We start from the raw sequence: 19,806 nt of genomic DNA, 5'->3' as shown, positions 1-19,806 counted from the left end.
GTTTCTTGCAGTCGTCATACCATTTGCAATGACCTGTTTCTTGCGGTCGTCATACCATTTGCAATGACCTGTTTCTTGCGGTCGTCATACCATTTGCAATGACCTGTTTCTTGCGGTCGTCATACCATTTGCAATGACCTGTTTCTTGCAGTCGTCATACCATTTGCAATGACCTGTTTCTTGCGGTCGTCATACCATTTGCAATGACCTGTTTCTTGCAGTCATACCATTTGCAATGACCTGTTTCTTGCAGTCGTCATACCATTTGCAATGACCTGTTTCTTGCAGTCGTCATACCATTTGCAATGACCTGTTTCTTGCAGTCGTCATACCATTTGCAATGACCTGTTTCTTGCAGTCGTCATACCATTTGCAATGACCTGTTTCTTGCAGTCGTCATACCATTTGCAATGACCTGTTTCTTGCAGTCGTCATACCATTTGCAATGACCTGTTTCTTGCAGTCGTCATACCATTTGCAATGACCTGTTTCTTGCAGTCGTCATACCATTTGCAATGACCTGTTTCTTGCAGTCGTCATACCATTTGTAATGACATGATGCTTGCAATCATGTCATTGCAAATGGTACAAGTTGCTTGCAGTTGTCCTCAAACTTCTTGCTTTTGGAATTTCCTCCCTGCTTTCTGTTTTCTCCGCATGTACTGACATGCAGGAATTTAAATGTAATGTGAACACAAATCTTGCTGGACAAGTTCCCATTTAGGACTTCCCTATAAATATGACCCCTAATTCTCAGTTGCTCCTTTTGTTTCCATGGCAACGCGTCTTGTTTTGAGGTGAATAAAAATAAGAAAAAATGTTTCATTTAAACAACACGTGTATCGAATGAGTCATTTGGTATCTTTATCACTCGTGTACAGATCCTGTCTACTGAATGAAACTGAGCAGTACAGGCGGTTTTACACTCGTGCCACACAGACATCACTAAATATATTCTCAAGGATTATATTTTTACTTTTTAAAATATTGTGCTTGTTCCTGCCTTAGTACATTACTCTTTCAGTAATTAAATCTTTAAAAATGAGGTTCCATCAAAGGGAAGTCACTCATATTATTGTAGTACAATATTGTGCTAATGAAAAAGGAGATTACTCTGTAACTTAGGATTTGCAGTATGTAAGGATAGTAGAAAATGGAACTTTCGATGTGTTCCTTTCTCATATCATTACAAAAATGATCATTTATTATTATTATTATTATTATTATTATTATTATGTTATTCAAAAACGAGACCATACCAAAGGGAGGTCACTATCATATTCTTATCCAACGTTGCCAGATTGGCCTTTTTAAAGCCAAATTTCACAAATTTGGCTTTTTCTGAAACAGTTTGGCTTTCAGAAATTATATTGGTTTTTCAGTCCAAAAAACTAATTTTTTGCACTATCCAGAAAAATACCAGATTTATCAAAACATATTTATTGAATAAAGATATTTCTCATTACGTGAAATTTCCACAAGTTCTGCTAGTAACATAATAATCATATAAATATATGATGGTGTCTGCATTACAATATTACAAAAACTAAGAATATATTGTGTATTTACTGATATTACGTATAACATTAAATAAAATGTTTAAAATGCATTAGCTTATCTCCTTTGTTCTTCTTGGAGACTTTATTTGTTTTACAAGGACCTCACCACTTATCAAGGCCTGGAGGTCACTCGAGGATAAAAGTTAATGAATGTAAGTTTGTCAGTGAGATAACAGCATATTGATTGATAGTGTTGGAAGTTGCGTAGAATTTGATTATTTAAATGGAGGGCTCAACAAGAAATTGTTTATATTGATTATTTGAGACATTTCAATGTTAATTTTTTTTTCCTTTAAAAAAAAAAATACTTGGCGATTTGTGTACGTTAGTACACTGTCATGATACAATTTTTTGTTTCGTTTTATTTGTTTTTTCGTTTGTTTTTTTTTGTTTTTTTTTGTTTTTTTTTTGTTTTTTTTTTCTGGTGCTACCAAATCAACGAATCTGAAGATACCGGTTCCCTGAATTAAATGCACCGAGCATTGAAGTTATTGTTTGTTTTCTTTGCTTTCGCTTTCCTTTTGAAAAACTCAATCATGTTTTACAAAATCATAAACAAAACCAACAATTTTCCCTAGAAAACAACGAAACTAAACATCATGAATAAATATTTGAAAATATGAAAAACATTAAATGTATAGGACCTTTTGCCAAAATGACTGTACCCCCCCCCCCCAAAAAAAAAACGGTTGATATGCAAATGAATAAATATTTAAAGATATTCGAAATATAAAACCTTCTTTTTTTTTTTTTCGAAAATGATCGGATTCAGCATTAAATAATCCAAAAAAAGAGTTGATATCCCGTAAAACAAAGCAAAATAAAACGATCTTATTTTCTTTATACGAGTAGTTTTTAATATTGGCGTAAAACTGGCTAAGCGCTAAAACTTTGTGTGGAGAGTTTCGGGTTTGATTACTAGAAGTTGAAAGATAGATTCAGTCAATGGCTGCTTGATCCATTCTTAGTTTCGACAGAAGCGCCATTATTTGGCAGCTTAAGTAATGAGCAGAAATGATGAAAATGTCTTTCACCATTGTTAGTTTCGGATTCATTATTTCAGGCATTGAGAGAGAGAGAGTCTTTCTTTTTGGTAAGAAAACCTGGTTGAAACACACACACACACACACACACACACACACACACACACACATATATATATATATATATATATATATATATATATATATATATATTCGAACAGAAATAATTGAATGGATTTGAACTGATCATTTCTGATCGATTATTGATATAAAAATCAATTGACGAAAACAGGAGATGAATTTTGATTTTAATTCAACAGAATTTTTTTTTTTTTTTTTTTTTTTTTTTAATATAGAAAGATATACGAGATCTGAGTGCATGGATTGCATAGACATGGTAAAATAATGTTTCTAATATTATTTTAACTTCGTATTTCATCTGGAGTTTTTTTTGTTTTGGTTTTTTTTTTTTAGTGGGCGTGGCAGGGGATGGTGCGATGTTGGTTAAAAAGAAAATATGGATGAAGATTCCATTTTTCCCTTTTCAGCAAATGGTCTGCGATGGTTACCAATTGAAAAGGCGATTGAATATTGAAGAATTGCAGTTTTCGACTTTTTCTTTAAGATCTGTGTAGCGTCTAAGTCGATATCCGATGAAGGCAAAATTGCATTGCTGTTTCGGGTATTGAATGAAAAATAAGTACTATAAAAAAGTCTTTTGTCTAAAATGTTCAGATAAATCAAGTTAATTATTTATGAGGATTGTTCCAAAAGTAAAGCCTCCTATTTTTTTTTAACTTAAAAAGTTGAAGAGCTACAAAAACAGGAGTTTTTCTTGTTTTTTAATCTTTTGTGCCCCAGAATTTATTTTTTCTGTATAGTCATCACCATTCGCAATGCACTTTTACCGGGAATTCAATGACGCATCTCCTCCTATGACTCGCATCCATGACAGGTGTTGTTTTCTTAGTCTCACATCGTCAATATCTGCAATAGAAAGATGAAACTTTCAGGTTATGAATGCATAAGTTCAGTCATAATAACAGTGCAATTTGAAATTCCTTCTGATTCATTCGGACAAAATAAAAAATAGGAGACATTACTTTTTGAACGCCCTTTTGTATTATAACTATCAAATCTTAAGATAGTGAGATTTTTATATGTATAAATGTCTGCTATCTTAGTAATATATGAATAGCAGTTATATATATATATATATATATATATATATATATATATATATAGCAGTTATATATATATATATATATAGCAGTTATATATATATATATATAAATATATAGCAGTTATATATATATATATATATATATATATAGCAGTTATATATATATATATATAGCAGTTATATATATATATATATAAATATATAGCAGTTATATATATATATATATATATATATAAATATATAGCAGTTATATATATATATATATATATATATATATATATATATATAGCAGTTATATATATATATATATATATATATATAGCAGTTATATATATATATATAGCAGTTATATATATATATATAGCATATATATATATAGCAGTTATATATATATATATAGCATATATATATATAGCAGTTATATATATATATATATATATATATATATATATATATATATATAGCAGTTATATATATATATATATATATAATATATATATATTACAGAAAGTAATAGACCAAAGTCTAAAAGATCAAAGCCTCAGTTAAATACATTTAAAGGTGCTGTGCTCGGAGTATTGCAGATGTATGATAAACTCAATAGGTGTAATTACCTAGAGCTATATTAATAGAAAGGGTGACAGGTTAATAATTGTGAAATTAATAATCACGTTTTCATAAGACGAAACATAACAAAATCAAATTAATATGTACGATCGTTTCGGAAATGATAACCCTTTATTCATTCAGTATTTACAAATTAAACCACCGAGAAATAAAGTAAAATATTTCTTGATATCGTCTCCTCGTCGGTATAAATGGGGGAGGGGGGTTTAAGATTCTTAGAGACACCAAAATTTAACTCGCCTATTGAAGTAAATAGTGTTGTTGAACCTTTGTGAGGGAATGGTTTCATATTGTTTTTATTTTAAAACCCGTATGGAGGCCTCTCTGTGCACAAAACTTAATTGATAAGTATATTTCTGAAAATCCAAAAGGGATCGTTGGTATTTGTAACCATTTTTTTAAGGAATATCCTTAATAAAGTTTTGTGCACCGAGAAGCCTCCTTATGAGTTTTTTTAGAAAAACGATATGAAACCACTCCATCACAAAGGTTCATCAAATATATTTACTTCAATAGACTACTTAAATTTTGGTGTCTTTCCCAATCTTAATCCCCTCCCACCACCATTTATGATGATAAGACGATATCCAGAAATATTTTACTTTATTTCTCGGTTTTATTTGTAAATATTGACTGAATAAAGGAATATCATTTCCAAAACGATCGTACATATTAATTTGATTTTGTTATGTTTCCTCCTATGAAAACTTGATTAATAATTTCACAATTATTAATCTTTTGCCCTTATATATAACTAGCGGCCAGCAAGAAATAGTAACTGAAACATGTTTGAATTTATTTAAGTATTAAGAATTGGCAGGTGCCCGCACTTAATGACTTAATGAGATCAAATATTAGTAGCGGGGTTAACTTTCACTGCGGGGCAGTTTTTTATTTACTGCGGGGGCAGTTTTGTTTTTGTTTTGTTTTTGTTTCCCCAAGATGTTGGGGGTGGGACCAGCTCCCCATAAAAAGGGGATTGTCCAAATTGAATAGCAATTGTCTGATATGAAGACAAACTCCGCATTGATCAAAGCTGATTGTTTTTGGATGTTTCTGGCGATCGCGCCGGGAACAATGCTGCCAGTTCCGAATTAGTTTCGTTTTTATATGAAAAAGCCAAATCCACACGTGGCGATCGAAAAAAAAAAAATGTCGAAAATAGAACGTAAAAGTCGGCCAAATTAAAGACGGGCACAACCCTCGTTCTTAAGTCATAGATATTATGATTTAGACAGCATATAAAAAGTTTTAAGGAGTGAGCCGACTGATCACTTCACGGAAAAAAAACCTTTTGCAGACATACACAAAAAGCGAACATTCATACACACACACACACATTTTCACTTTTATATTTATAGATGTTAGATATCTAGGCCAGCTGTGCTAAGAAATGATTTTGATAAGAGCGTACACCTGGCAACAAATGCAAGAAACAACAAAAATAATTATCAAACGAATCAAAAAGTCGTTTGAATAAAAATCATAAACCTGACATCTTGTTTAATACCTGGGCCGTGTGTACAGAGAAATGATTTTAACAAAAGCGTACACCTGGCCAAATGCAAAAACAACAGAATAATTATCAAATGCACAATAAAAATTATGGACCCGTCACAGACACCTTCTGTAAAGAAGCAAAAAACTTGTTCAATTGTCAAAAAAAAAAGGAATTTAAAAATATGATGTTTGAAAGCAAAAGATTACACCGGTGTAATCAAACTGGTCAATCCAGTGAAACGACAATTGCCAAATAAAACCCCATTGGAGTGTGGCTACAGTGACAATACTGTCCGAAAGGTGCATTTTAGGTGGTCACAAATGGTTATATAATAACAGCCGAAAAAATTGTTGGTTGACCATTTGAAGCCAAGAAGAATCAACCTTTTGAATTTCACTGTATGCAACTCCAAGTACGAAATTATATTTTCATATATCACTGTGTCATTATTCTTTTAAACATAGTATAAATACAACACCATATACAGTCTCACCGGAACATTTTTGATTTGAACAAACAAAACGATTGACGTCCCTTTGGATAGAACAGTAGCAATAATCTAATACTTAAAACTCACTATGTCTGTCTGTGTCCGTTTTTTTAAACTACATTTTTCCACCATGCAAGATCGCAGAGCTGCACAAGGCAAGTCAAAGGATTACATTTTTTGTGAACCGTTCTCTTGCATATCTTTAACCGGTAAGAATAGCTGCTAAGATATCAAAATTGAAAAAAAATTAAAACTTAGGAGACGTTTATATATATTTACATTTATGCGTTAACGTTGTTTTTTTGTTTGTTTGCTTTTTTTTTTTTTTTCAGCTATTTTTTTCATCCATCTAACGATAGCTCAAATGGTAGTGACTAAGGCTGGAGCATTAAATGTTTTGGCTTCGATTCTAGCTAATGGCACCTAAGTTATTTTTTTTGTACTTTTGAAATCACTACTATATGTTGGGTACAATATAATAACAATAGAGAATTGGTTCTATGATAATAAATAGGAAATCTGCATGAATTAAAATATCAGATTTAAGCATATTTTGTGACCGGGCAACGCCCGGCGTCCTGCTGGTTAATCATAATAAAATACACTTAGCGTTGACATTTTACTGCAGTTTCACAGTATTTATTACATATGCTCCAAAATTGTACTCGATGTGAAATCGATTGCTTGTCATCCACTTAGTATGTAGAATCGTTTTATTTGTTTGTTTTTTTTGTTTGTTTGTTTTTTGTTGTTGTTTTTTTAATAGTTGCTATAGATGTTATATATATACTGCACAATCACGTTGGCACACCGGTTATCGCCAGATAACCGAAATTAAGCCACGATGAGCCTGGCCAGTACCAGGTGGGTGACCATTTGGGAAGGCTAGGCGGTGTATGTACCGTGCTGAGTCGTAGAAATTTCTAGGTTGGTAGCTGGGGGGTGCGTTTAACTTGCGGGGAGAGGGGAGATAACCAAGACGGAAAGTAACGGGGAACTAATGTCCTTACTTCTCTTCCCGAGATTACCATGGCTCTTAAATTTGGAGAGCCGTGGTCGTCGACGGTGTTAAAACAGCAGGGCGGCAGCATGAGATGTTATGCTAGACGATTACATTTGAGTTGATGAAGATGTTTCCAAAATGGTGGTCATCAAAGTTTAGATAAATGTCTTTTTTTTGTTTGTTTGTTTGTTTTATTACATTTTCACCCCAAACAAGGCACATTGCCACTTTGGTGTAGGGAGCTAGTATCAGGGGCAGCAACTACTGGGGCACTATGTTGGGATTTGGGCAGCAAGATGTCGGTTCACGTTGCACTTGAACTTCTGCATGTCAGTACAGTTGGGGAAGCAGGAACTTGGAATGGAATTCCAGAGTCTAGCGGTTCTGGGGAAGAAACTGCTGAAGTAGAAAGATCTTTTACATCTAGGGATCTCTACTGTGTGAGGATGGGATTTAGCTGCCTGTCGGGTTTGTCGAAGGTGTCTACGTCGTGGGGGCACAAGTGTCTGCAGTTCGTCAGAGCATTCACCATTAAAATACTTGTAGAACAGGCAGAGGGATGCAATGTTTCATCGATGGGACAGAGGCTGAAGCTTAGATGCCAGTTCAGGGCCTATCAGATTGGCGACTCTTTTGAACCTTGTCTAGGAGCGAGAGACTAGTAGCAGATGCTCCAGCACTGTGTTCTTCTCTTCAGAATTTGTTCTCTTTTTATTATTTAGATAATCATAAAACCAAAGCCCCTCTCCCTCCCTTTGGAATAATTTGATTTTTGAGCTTTGAAAAAGTTTCAATGGTGTAGAAATGTGTTCCCTTTACTCAGAGGGAAAAAGAGAATGGGTTTCCTTCTTTTTATTTTTATGTTGTTGGTTTCATCTGCAAAATTTTGTTTTCAAATTCAACATTATGTTGGATGCTGCTGAGAACGCTTGCTATGTTGTAAGAATGAAAAAGAATTAAACATCTTTTTTTTTCTTCTTCTTTGTTTCGTTTATTTAGATTCAATAAATAATTAAATTACGACCACCATGTTAAAAAGAAAAATAACAAAAAGAGAAACCTTTGAAGTATTTTGAGATTAAACCGTTTGTACTTGTTCAAGGGTATCTCAGTATGATAGACTCGCCCTGTGATAAGCATTCTGGTATTTATGCAGAATACGGATCGTGCTGAAATAATAACGTTATTATTTAGAAACCCATTCTTAACATGTGTGGAGGACTTTTTTTTCTTTTTTTTTTTTTTAATTTTTCTGTACTTTCACCTTAAAATTTATTGAATAAAAATTTCGTAAAATTGAATTTAATACGAATATTTTATCAATCAATTTCACATTGAGTACAATTTTGGAGCATATGTAAATACAGTGAAACTGCAGTAAAATGTCAACACTAAATGCATTTTATTATGATCTACTAGTTGGACGCCCGGCCTTCTCTGGTCATAAAATATGCTTAAATCTGATACTTTAATTCATGCAAATTTCCTGTTTATTATTATAGAACCCATTGTCTATTCATTATACTGTACCCAATAGATAGTGATGATTTCAAAAGTAAAAAAAAAAAAAAAAAAAAATGACTTAGGTACCATCAGCTAGAATCGAAGCCAAAACAATTAACCCTCCAGCCTTAGTCCTTACTGTTTGAGCTATCGTCAGATGGATTAAAAAATAGCTAAAAAAGAACCATCGTTAACATTTAAATATATTTGTGCATGCATACAAAAGAATGCTAAGTTCTAGATTTTTTTTATAATTTTAACTCCTTAGGAGCTATTTTTACCGGCTAAAGACCCATAAGAGAATGGTCTACAAGAAATGCAATTATTTGACCTGCCTCATACTGCTCTGCGATCTTACATTTCTGAGGAGATGCAGTTTGAAAAAATGGAGAGACAGACAGACACACACACATACATAGTGAGTTTTAAGTATTTGGTTATTGCTATAGTTCTAGCACGGTCCTAATTCTGCATAAGTACCAGTTTTCCAACTTGTGTTAGTAAAATAAACAAAGATGAGGTTAGGAATGTTGTAAACTTGCGTTTGTGTATGTCTATTGCACGGGTCATGGTCGTCTGCTTGTTTTTGTTCGAATTTGGCGGTCAGTTTCAACACTGGCTGCAGAGTCAATTATATAGTCTCAATCATTGCTCTTCCAAAAACATTTTCCTTCTAAACAAAATCCCAACTCAAGTTTAAAACAAATATTAAATTCAGGAGGTGTGCAACATTTCCTAAGGTTGGGCCACATTTGAACTTTGTAACAACAATGAGGGCCAGTTGCCGTAAGAAAATGAACTCTTATGTAATTTTATGAAAACTATAGTTAAATAATTAAGTACATTCAGTTATATTTTGAATATATTTGCAAATAAAAACGTGATATTTTGTGTGATCAATTCAAAAACGATAAAACTAGTTTTAGGATCTAAAGAAACAAAAACATCCAAATTAAAATTAAAACGCGTAATTATTAAAAAAAAAAAAAAACCATGTAAGGGCCACATCATTAACTTGTCTGGTGGGTCAGGTTGTGGCCTGCGGGCCACTTGCTGCACGTGCCTGATTTAATGTATTATTCAGATTATGAAGACTACTGTCCTCATTTTGAGTATCATCCGCATGTTTCGGTTGATGTAATCGCCGACCTTCTTCAGGTGTGTCTTGTTGAACTCAAGAATTTGCTCAGTCTTCATCGGAGCATTTTATTTAATCCAGAGGGTAACATGCTCTCGTTTCGCTCCATCTCCCATGACATGGTAGAAAATCCCAAGTAATCCACAATTGTATTTTTAGTGTCATCCACACTGAGGATTGAACCTTCAACCTCCAGAAGAGTGTAACTTACAATTGAATTTTACCAAGTACTTTATCCACTACGCCATTTTATTTCAAGAAGATTAAAATGACACTTGGTTTCTCTACCAAACGACAAACTTATAATCAGAGCATTTCTTCTAACCAAATATAAATTGTCAATCAGCTTAAGAGCCAAATACTCATCAGAGACCAACTAACCCTAACCATAACCCTAACTCCTGCTCGTTTTGCTGAAATATATATAGATTTTCTGTCATTTGAGGTGGACTACACAGCGAGACCACTTTAGAATTATAGATTGGTTAAACTATGGTAAAATCAACAAAGATGAGGCTAGAGATATTTAAAGTTATTAAAAACAACCCACAATAATTTGTATAATTGAGCTATTTCAGAAGGTAGGGAAAAACAAATGCTGCAATAGTTTAAATATAATGTGAACAAACAACTTGCTATCCAATTCACCACATAGTCCCCTGTAGGCATGATATCAAATAGTAGCCTCTTATATCCAAGTTGCAATATATTTGAAGCGAAACCTTTGAAGCATTTGGAGATTAGATTGCTTGCACTTGTTCAAGAGTACCTATTTACAATGCCTCCCCATTGGACAGAGTTAGATACCAGGGTCGTTTTTTTAACGTGGAGAAAAGGAACAAAAATAAAAATTGTCTCAGTCGTGAAGGATTTCTTTTCGACTGACAGAACAAGAAATTGAAGTGTAGCATCTGAAGAACAGATACTACATTTTGATCTTGTTCAAGAGTATCTCAGTATGATAGAGTACCTCCCTCCCCTCCCCTATGGGATAAGCATCTTAACTAGTGTTATAAATAAAATCGGCAAAGATTACCAAAAACAGCCCATAAACATTTGTATAATAATTGTGCTATTCAAAATAAAAAAATTTAATTAAAAAAAAAAAATTTATATGGAACTGACCAGATAGCTGAAAGAGGTATGGAACATAAAGAAAGTCAAGATTGCACCAATAATCAAAGGAGCACTAGGAACAATAAAAAAAAAACTTTGGAAAGTAAATGATGGAAATTTGAATCAGGAGGAAGGCTGAAAAGATACGATAGATAGTAATAATGAAAATGGCTGAAATTTTAAGGAAAACTCTTGAATACAGACATTTAATCCATATATGCTTCTCCAGGGTGGAACGATAAAAATGTCACATTAAAGAAAACAACACTACAGCTTTATTTTAAAACTTTTATTGAAAAAATCAATTCAGGTAACTTGAGTATGTAGTAGAGCTGACATCTATTCAATGTAGCCATCATCAGCCTCAATCACTGCCCCGATACAGGTTCGGAACTGGGAGCAGGCCTTTTCCACAAGTGCCGGCAGGAGTTTGGCAAATTCTTGGCAGATGGTGGCAATCAGGCTGGCTTTGATGTTATGAGAGGTTATACTGATAATGTTCTCAAAACATGACTGAAGGAAGTAGTCCAGTAGGTTCAGGCGGGAGGAGGAGGAGGGAGGCCAATGAAAGAAGGATACAAAGTCGAAGCACTCCTTCTGAAGCTAAGCCTAGGTCTCTTTGGTCTTGTGGGCTGGCAATAAGTCCTGCTGCCGCACCAAGGGTCTGCCAGCGGTCACCTGATTGCACCAGGGCATCACCACACTCTTCAGCACATCCAGACACACTTTGGTGTTGACTTTCAAGCCAACTTTGAGGATGTGAGGTGGCATGATGTGGCGTTCACTGGAAATCACACCAAAACCATAACCGTAGCCGGAAACTTTGTTTTCATTACCATGGGCACGTCCCTGTTATTTATGGTAGTCCAGCGATGCATTTTGAAGGTACTGGCAATGTTTGAGGGTACTGGCAATGGTCCTGTTGTCATAACTTGGATTGGTAGAGAGCATAAGTTGTACAGCGGAACATCTCTGATCTCGCTCGCTGAACATTGTGTCACTTTCAGACATGATAGACAGCTCTTATCGCTCTTGAGATTTGTACACAACTGGCCAACTAGTAGATAGTCTACAACCCGAAAAGAAAACCGTTTTTTATCAAACGGAAATGGAATCATGTTGTCTTTTCTACGGCGATTATTTTATCATTCCACTCTGTAGTGCTAACCGGCCATATAGAAACTACAACAGAAGTAAAACAAAAAGGTGGGGAAACACCATATGAAACCAAGAAAACTGAAACTGCAAAATTGTAAGTTGATTAACACTCCACCCCCCCCAAAAAAAAAAGATAGTTTCGGTATCAACTGGCACCACACCAAATAGTTGAGGGTTCGAGGAGCAAGAAAGGTCAACTAGGTCTCCACTGATGAAGTGTGAAGAGGACTGGGAACTTGGGGAGGTTTATTGTGACCCAAATTTTAGTGAAGACCAATGGTCATCATTGCCAGCGAGAAATCAATGGCAAAATTACAAAGATTATCAATAGAGGTGGAGAGTACTGGAAATCTGGGGAGACTAGTTGTCACTCAGAATCCAGAGAGTACCATCGGTTGTTGTTAGTGAGCAATCTTAATTTTTTTTTTAATTCCATTTTCACGTCAAACAAGGCACAGTACCACTTTGAAGTAGGGGCTACTATCGGGGACATAAGCTGCAGGGATATTATAGAAGGGAGATGTGCAGCAAGATGTCTGTTCACATTACACTTGAACTTCTGCACGTCAGTACAGTTGGGAAAACAGAATCCTGGAACGGAGTTCCAAAGTCCAGCAGTTCCGGGGAAGAAACTATTGGAGTAGAAGACTTTTTTGCACCTAGAGATCTCTACTGCGTAGGAGTGGGAGTTAGCTGCTTGTCGGAGTTGTCGGGGGGGGGTATTTACATTGAAATGAGCTCTATTAAAAAACAGACTTGACTACATTCATATGCTATTCCATAATTCATTATGCAAAAATGACCCTAATTTAAAAAAAAAAAGACTGACCTTTTTCAAACGCGTTTTAAAACGCGCACTAATGTTATAATAATAGTCAGTTAAATTTCGTTTCCGTATAATCCAAAAATACTCGTCTACAAATTGTCCGTTTTTTGCAGGACCTTTGCTTCCATAGAAAAATTAATAAATTTGACATTACATAAACACGCGAAAGGTCGGTGTATCACTGAACAATGCAGTGAGACCAATTTGAAGACACTTTCGGAATAAACGGAAGGAGAATAAAAGTTTCAAAGATCTCGTTTTGTTGTTTTTTGTTTTTTTTTTAAACATGATTACGTCATGATGAGGTCAAAATACCATAGACCCTCTAGGTTATCAGCAGCATCATTTATCATCAGCAGCGACTGCATCATCATTATCATCATCATCATTGTTACACATTGGTGTAACGTCTGTTTTACATGCTTACATCTGTTAGACGGCTTTTTAAAAAAAAATGATTTCTAAACTAACCTATCTCTGGCCAGGTCTTTATTTATTTCTCTTAAGTTCATTCTTATTACTTCCTCCCACATTTGTCATGGCTTTCCCCTGAAAACCTCAACTTTTCTTCTTTTTTTTTTATTACATTTTCACCCCAAACAATGCACATTGCCACTTTGATGTAAGGGGATACTATCAGGGACATAAGCTACAGGGGTACTATGTGGGGAGTTGGGCAGCAAGATGTCGGTTCATGTTACACTTGAACTTCTGCATGTCAGTACAGAAGGGAATTCCAAAGTCTAGCGGTTCTGGGGGAGAAGTGACCTTTGTATATTTGGCACTGTAGAAGTTTTTTTTTTTAGTTTTTTTTTTTTGTTTGAATTTTTTATTTACTTTTTCTAAACAGACGTTTTAAATAATCGATTCGCTTTTTCTGGCCATAGAAATTTATGTTTTATTTATTTTTTTAATTTTTTAATTTCAGATGGAATAAGAGAATTATGAAATTATACTAATCTAGGATTTACTTATGCTAAAAGGTAAGTAAATAGTTTAATTTTTTTTTCTGATTTTTTTTAGATGAGGATCGATTTATTCATATTATTTTGAATTCTAATCTTGAGTACCATTTTCGCAACGTTTCGGTCAACGTAAGCTCCGACCCTCTTAAGTGCATCTTGTCAGACTTGGGAATCTGTATGGAATTTCGAAAGAAGGCTTTTATTTAACCCATGGGGGTAGCATATTCTCATTCTATCAACCATAACTTAGTAGAAGTCATAAGTAATTTGCAATTGTATTTTGAGTGTCGCCTGCACTAAACCTTTAACCTCCAGAAAAGTGTAACTTACAATTAAATTTTATCCAAGGACCCGTGGCATAGTGGATAAGGTAGTTGGTAAAATTTAGTTGTAAGTTACACTATTTGCAATGTTGAAGGTTCAATTATCAGTGTAGGCGATATTCAAAAATACAATTCTGAATTATTTAGAAATTCTACTCAAAACGTCTCAAATTTAAGCTTAAGGGGTGTTAAGAAGAAATTGAAATTCAGAGATTCCTCAATCAAATTCAATGCAAATCTGAAATTTAAAATTTTCATATGAAGTTGTGCCAATATAATCCCTCTTAACCCCATCTTAACCGTTTAAAATACTCAAAAGAAACTGAAATTTTGTGAATGTTAAATTAATTGATGTCTAATAGTTATTGTTAAAATTTCGCAAAATTGGAGGTAGCTGTATTTTCACAAAGAGCTCAATCCCATTTTTATACCCCTTTGCATTAAATTAAATATAGCCTGTATTTGCAGCAGTTTTGTTCCAAAATTAATAATGATCAATTTATTAGTGTAGAAGTGAATCATATGCACGCGAATTATATATATATATATATATATATATATATATATATATATATATATATATATATATATATAATACTACACAGAAAAAAAATTCTATTCCTCTTTACAGGCGTAAAATCCTTGACAAAGTCCGTCTGTACGAAAAGCGCTTTGGGTTTCGTTTCTTTTTGCTTTTTCGTGATTTTTTTTTCTTCTCTTAATCGACTTTTTTGTTTATTTTATTACATTCCGAACTCTGTTCACTTTTTTTTTCTCTGATTATATTACACTTCGTGATTTTTTAATCGACTAATGTATTATTATTTTTTTTTTTTTTTTAACATTCGATTATGGTTCATTTATTTCTCATTATTTTAAAATTTTGCTATTCGAATAAAGTTTTATATATATATATATATATATATATATATATATATATATATATATATAGTCATCCACATGCAGTACTGTTTCGCTGTATTGCAGCTCATCAGTGCAGCTAGACAAGCAACAACCTCAAGCCAGGATTGAAACTCGACCACCCAAACGACAGTCGGTGCTTCTAACTGTTACACTATTCGACTATTCCGGGTAGTGAATTAACAATGTTTTAACATCTTCCAAACGCCTCAGCTCAATTTGTTTACACAAACAGCATCGCTTAATATGCTAATGGCAGTTTGTATATCACTTCCTAATATGCTTAACCCAAATGTTGGGCCTTTTTTATCTTGATTTGTTAAAGATTTACTCTTTGATAACATAATTTTATATATATATATATATATATATATGTCATCCACATACAGTACTGTTTCACAGCTCATCAGTGCGGCTAGACAGGCAACTACCTCAAGCCAGGATTGAAACCCGACTGTCTGTACAACAGTCAAGGCTCCTAACCACTAGGCTATCGGTGGCTGCTGAGTGAGTCGAAATACCTAAGCTCGATTTGTTTACACATGCAACTTAAAAGCGGCTGAACCCAGTCATAAGCATCCGATTGCTGCATCAAATACTGAGCCAGTTGAAAAAAGGAGATTACATCGGCCGAAACGTTGAAATAACAATCAACATAACACTAATTGTTCAAATAATAATATATGACAATAGTCATAACAATACAATAACTACTTTTTAATTCAGAAAATCGTGGGACTCTGGAATAAGTATTATATCCTTACTTTTCAAATAACTCAGAAACTTCCATGAGTTGTGGAAATTTGAGTGCTATTGCTCTATCTCCAATTTAAATAAAAATATTGAAGGATGAAAATATACAAGGATAAAAATATACAAGGATAAAAATATACAAGGATAAAAATATACAAGGATGAAAATATACAAGGATGAAAATATACAAGGATAAAAAGGTAGAGAAGAGAAAGATAGAAATATTGTAGCGCGGTAAAAAGATGAGAAACCGTTATTTTTAAGTAAAAAAAAAAAGTATTTTCTTTAGAATATGAGAAGGAGAGGGGGAAGTATTTGCGATGACTTTTTGTTCTCTTATTTCAGCTCTTTTTTTTTTTTTTTTTTTTTTAATTCCCAAATTAAACCATAGCATTTTTGGATTCAAAAAAATAAAATGTCTTTTTTATTCCGATCAACTTCAAAGTCACAAGTGTCATTACGTCATCGTTAATAATACATTACTTTTCACCCCCAGCCCCTCTTCGTGCCAACCAATGGCAGGGGGTGATGTCGGATTAGAACCCTTATTCAACCCTAACCTTAACCCCAATCTTTTCTTTTCCCTCTCTGATACTTAAATTTCAAATTTTATATCTTCTTCAATTAAGCCTAATCCGTGCTGAAAATTACCATTTCTACCTCAATCTTGAAAGCTCAATTTGTCGATTTTTTTTTTTTTTTTTTTTTTACTGCCAATAGTGCTGTTTTATTATTACTCTTTTAGGATCGGTTCTTTAATAGACAAATGAGAACCAAAAGAGAATTCCCTGAGGATAATAAGCCCGTGCATATTACCTGTTCGCAAAGTGCTATCGGAAAATTCCTCAGCTGTGCTTCGATTCTACCTGTTTCACAGAAATCTGCAATTCTCGTGCAATTGCTTTCTACAGCATAATCACGTTGACACATCATTAGATCACCGAAGTTAAGCAATGTTAAGCCTGGTCAGTACTAAAATGGATGACCATTTGGGAAATTCCAGGTGCTGTATGTACTCTCCGCTTATTTCGGCATTGTTTCCAGTCGTACTGGACCACCTTGCCACTAAGCTCAAGCAATACCGATTCAGAAGAGGTGTGGTTTGAGATTGCTCAACCCTTGCCTCACAATTTCACCCGTGGCTACCCTTACAGGGGGTATCCATTGTCTTTCGAGATTGAACGGAGACATCGCATGTGGTTGCATTATACGTTATCTAGTCCTCCAGATTTAGGCCGTCAAAATGTTATCCCTGCAAAATTGAACCATTGATTCCAGACAAATAAGTTACATCTCATCTATAATATAAATCTCACCTGTCTGTTTAAATATATGTATGTATGTATGTATGTAGGCATGTATGTATGTATGTATGTATGTATGTATGTATGTATGCCTAAAATTTTCGATAGAGGCGACTGATTTTCACAAGATCGGTATCCTTTTTAAACTCGACTCTTCGGACGACAAATATCGAAAAATTGGCTAAAAACATTAATTCCTTCACCCTCAACTGGGCACTTTTCTACATGGAGGGGGTCGCTTTTTTTTGCAGATATTTTCGAAAGTCATTCCCTCTTTTCGAGGTCCTGGATATATCCGATGGCGAGGCCCCAGCTTGCGGGCTTTGGGGAGTGTGGAGCCACCCTTAAATTGCCATTGCTCCCAGGTCCACTCTGATCCGGAGTGGTAGTACCTGTTAGGGTTTCAACTATGGGTTAAATAAACCGACTTGAAAAAACTATATATATTCTATTAAAAAAAATTTCTTCAAAATCACTGGATTTGGCATTAAATAACCTGAAAAGGATTGATATGCTATAAAACAAATTCGATTGACTAGCCTTAATTTAAACCTTCGCTACTTCCGGTTTGGCGATGGACGCAACGGCAAAGACGTCACGTTTTTTTTTTTTTAATGTTCTTTTCCTCCTTTGCGGTACAGGTTTGAGCCTGCCTGCCTATTACTATTTTTTTTTTTTTTTTGGCTCCATACACCCGGGAACCTAAGCTAGTCAGATATAAAGTAGATTAGCAGGATATTGTAGTTTGCTTGAAGTTTTGTTTGAAGTTTTGTAGAAAAACACTATCGGGCACGAGACAAGATAAAAAGAATAATGACTATTGAAAGATTTCAATAATTTTCAATTGTAAAATATTTATTTACCAACGTAAGGTGTTGAACCAGGCTGGTATCGTGGTGTTAAGTTTCCTAAATTTTCGAGGTAAACCTCTATCACGTGATTGCACATATTTTTGGTCCCTCGAAAAAGGAGGCATTGGACCTAGTAATTCACTCCCATTCGTCCATCTTTTCTCAATAAACCACGCCTTGGATTTGTTTTTAAATTTTGCACAAACATTAGTCATAGTGGAAGTAAATTTTTGCCAGAACGGATTTTCCAGGATAACTCTGTCCCCCCCCCCGAAGGACATTATAGGGATAAAATTGCCTCCAAATCGTTCTTTTGTTCATTTGTTTGCATTTTTCTCAATAACCATGACTTAGATTTTTTTTTTCATTTTGCACAAACATTAGTCATGGTGAAAGTAAACTTTTCTTTCGTGGAGGGGGAGGGCGTGCATGCTCAGCTTGTTTTTTTTTTTTCTTTTTCTTATTACTGAAGAGGAGATATACCTCGAAAATTCGTTATCTGGTCATCCAGATTTCGGCCAAGTCAAAATGTTATACTGATTCTAACCGAGTAATTAGGATCTCGTTAAATATGAAACAGATTGTAGAGTCAGTCAAGCAAATCCATTGCTTTAAGAATTAGAATTAGTGAGAATTGGCCGTGCAAGACTGAGCTTTCTTTGCGGAAGTGAGGGGGGGGGCTCCTCCCATATTTTAATGACAGGGTGAATGAAGAGTGCAACAAGAAAAACAACATTGAAGGCAAAATTCACTTCTCTGACTCAATAACACTTGAAATGCTAATGAATTTTCTCTTAGCTATTTCCGCAAGATTATATCGGATTAATAATAATAACAACAACAGCAATAATAATAATAATAATAATAAATGGCAACTATTTTAGGAGCAAACATCACTTAGTTATTAATGGTTTATGCTGTTTTTTTCTTGAATCAACAAGGATACTTTTTTGTGTACACTTAAAAAGGACAGAACTAAAGGTTAACCAGTGCAAATAATGACCTTTCCATTAACAGTGCAGAAGGTTGTAATCGCAGAGGATCGAACAACTTGAAATATTTCGCTTGGTCCTTTAATTTTAAGTGCGCTTATGTGTGTGTGTGTGTGTGTGTGTGTGTGTGTGTGTGTGTGTGTGTGTGTGTGTGTGTGTGCGTGTGTGTGTGTATATTAGTTTGTTTTTTTTATTGGTAAAACATGTTCTTTCAATTATATTTCACTCTTTGTGCATACCAATCCTTTTTGCTTGGAAGCTTTTAGTAGCCCCCTACACCAAAGTGGCAATGTGCCTTGTATGGGGTGAAAATGTAATTAAAAAAAAAAGAAAAAAAAGCTCAATGTATGTTAAGTATAACAACAGAGCACATAAAAAAGAATAACAATAAATGGAATGTAAAGATATTGTTATTCTTTTATATATAAAATATATTTAAGAATAACACTGTAGTAACATTCCGTCTACTGTTACATACCAGGTTATAGGTATGCAAGAGTGATAACTAATGAATTTAACGAGGTTATTAAAAGTGCTCAATAAAAGAAGAGCCAGATATATTTTTAATTAATATAAAAAATATTTTTAATTAATATAAACAATTTTACAT

The 19,806-nt window shown here is 34.1% G+C and overlaps 1 protein-coding gene across 2 annotated transcripts in view; it reads left to right on the top strand.

Annotated features, from left to right (window-relative positions):
* Positions 1-19,806, top strand: part of LOC145248188 (uncharacterized) — a 558,365-nt gene that overhangs the window by 327,044 nt on the left and 211,515 nt on the right. For both annotated transcript variants that reach the window (XM_080110044.1, XM_080110045.1), the window contains exon 5: positions 14,016-14,070. The gene's annotated coding sequence lies outside the window, so the exon portion shown is untranslated. The remainder of the gene's footprint in view (positions 1-14,015; positions 14,071-19,806) is intronic.

Source organism: Euprymna scolopes, chromosome 26 (assembly GCF_053919585.1).
Source record: "Euprymna scolopes isolate OS-2025 chromosome 26, ASM5391958v1, whole genome shotgun sequence".
NCBI classification, from domain to species: domain Eukaryota; kingdom Metazoa; phylum Mollusca; class Cephalopoda; order Sepiida; family Sepiolidae; genus Euprymna; species Euprymna scolopes.
This window is presented reverse-complemented; position numbering and strand designations above follow the sequence as displayed.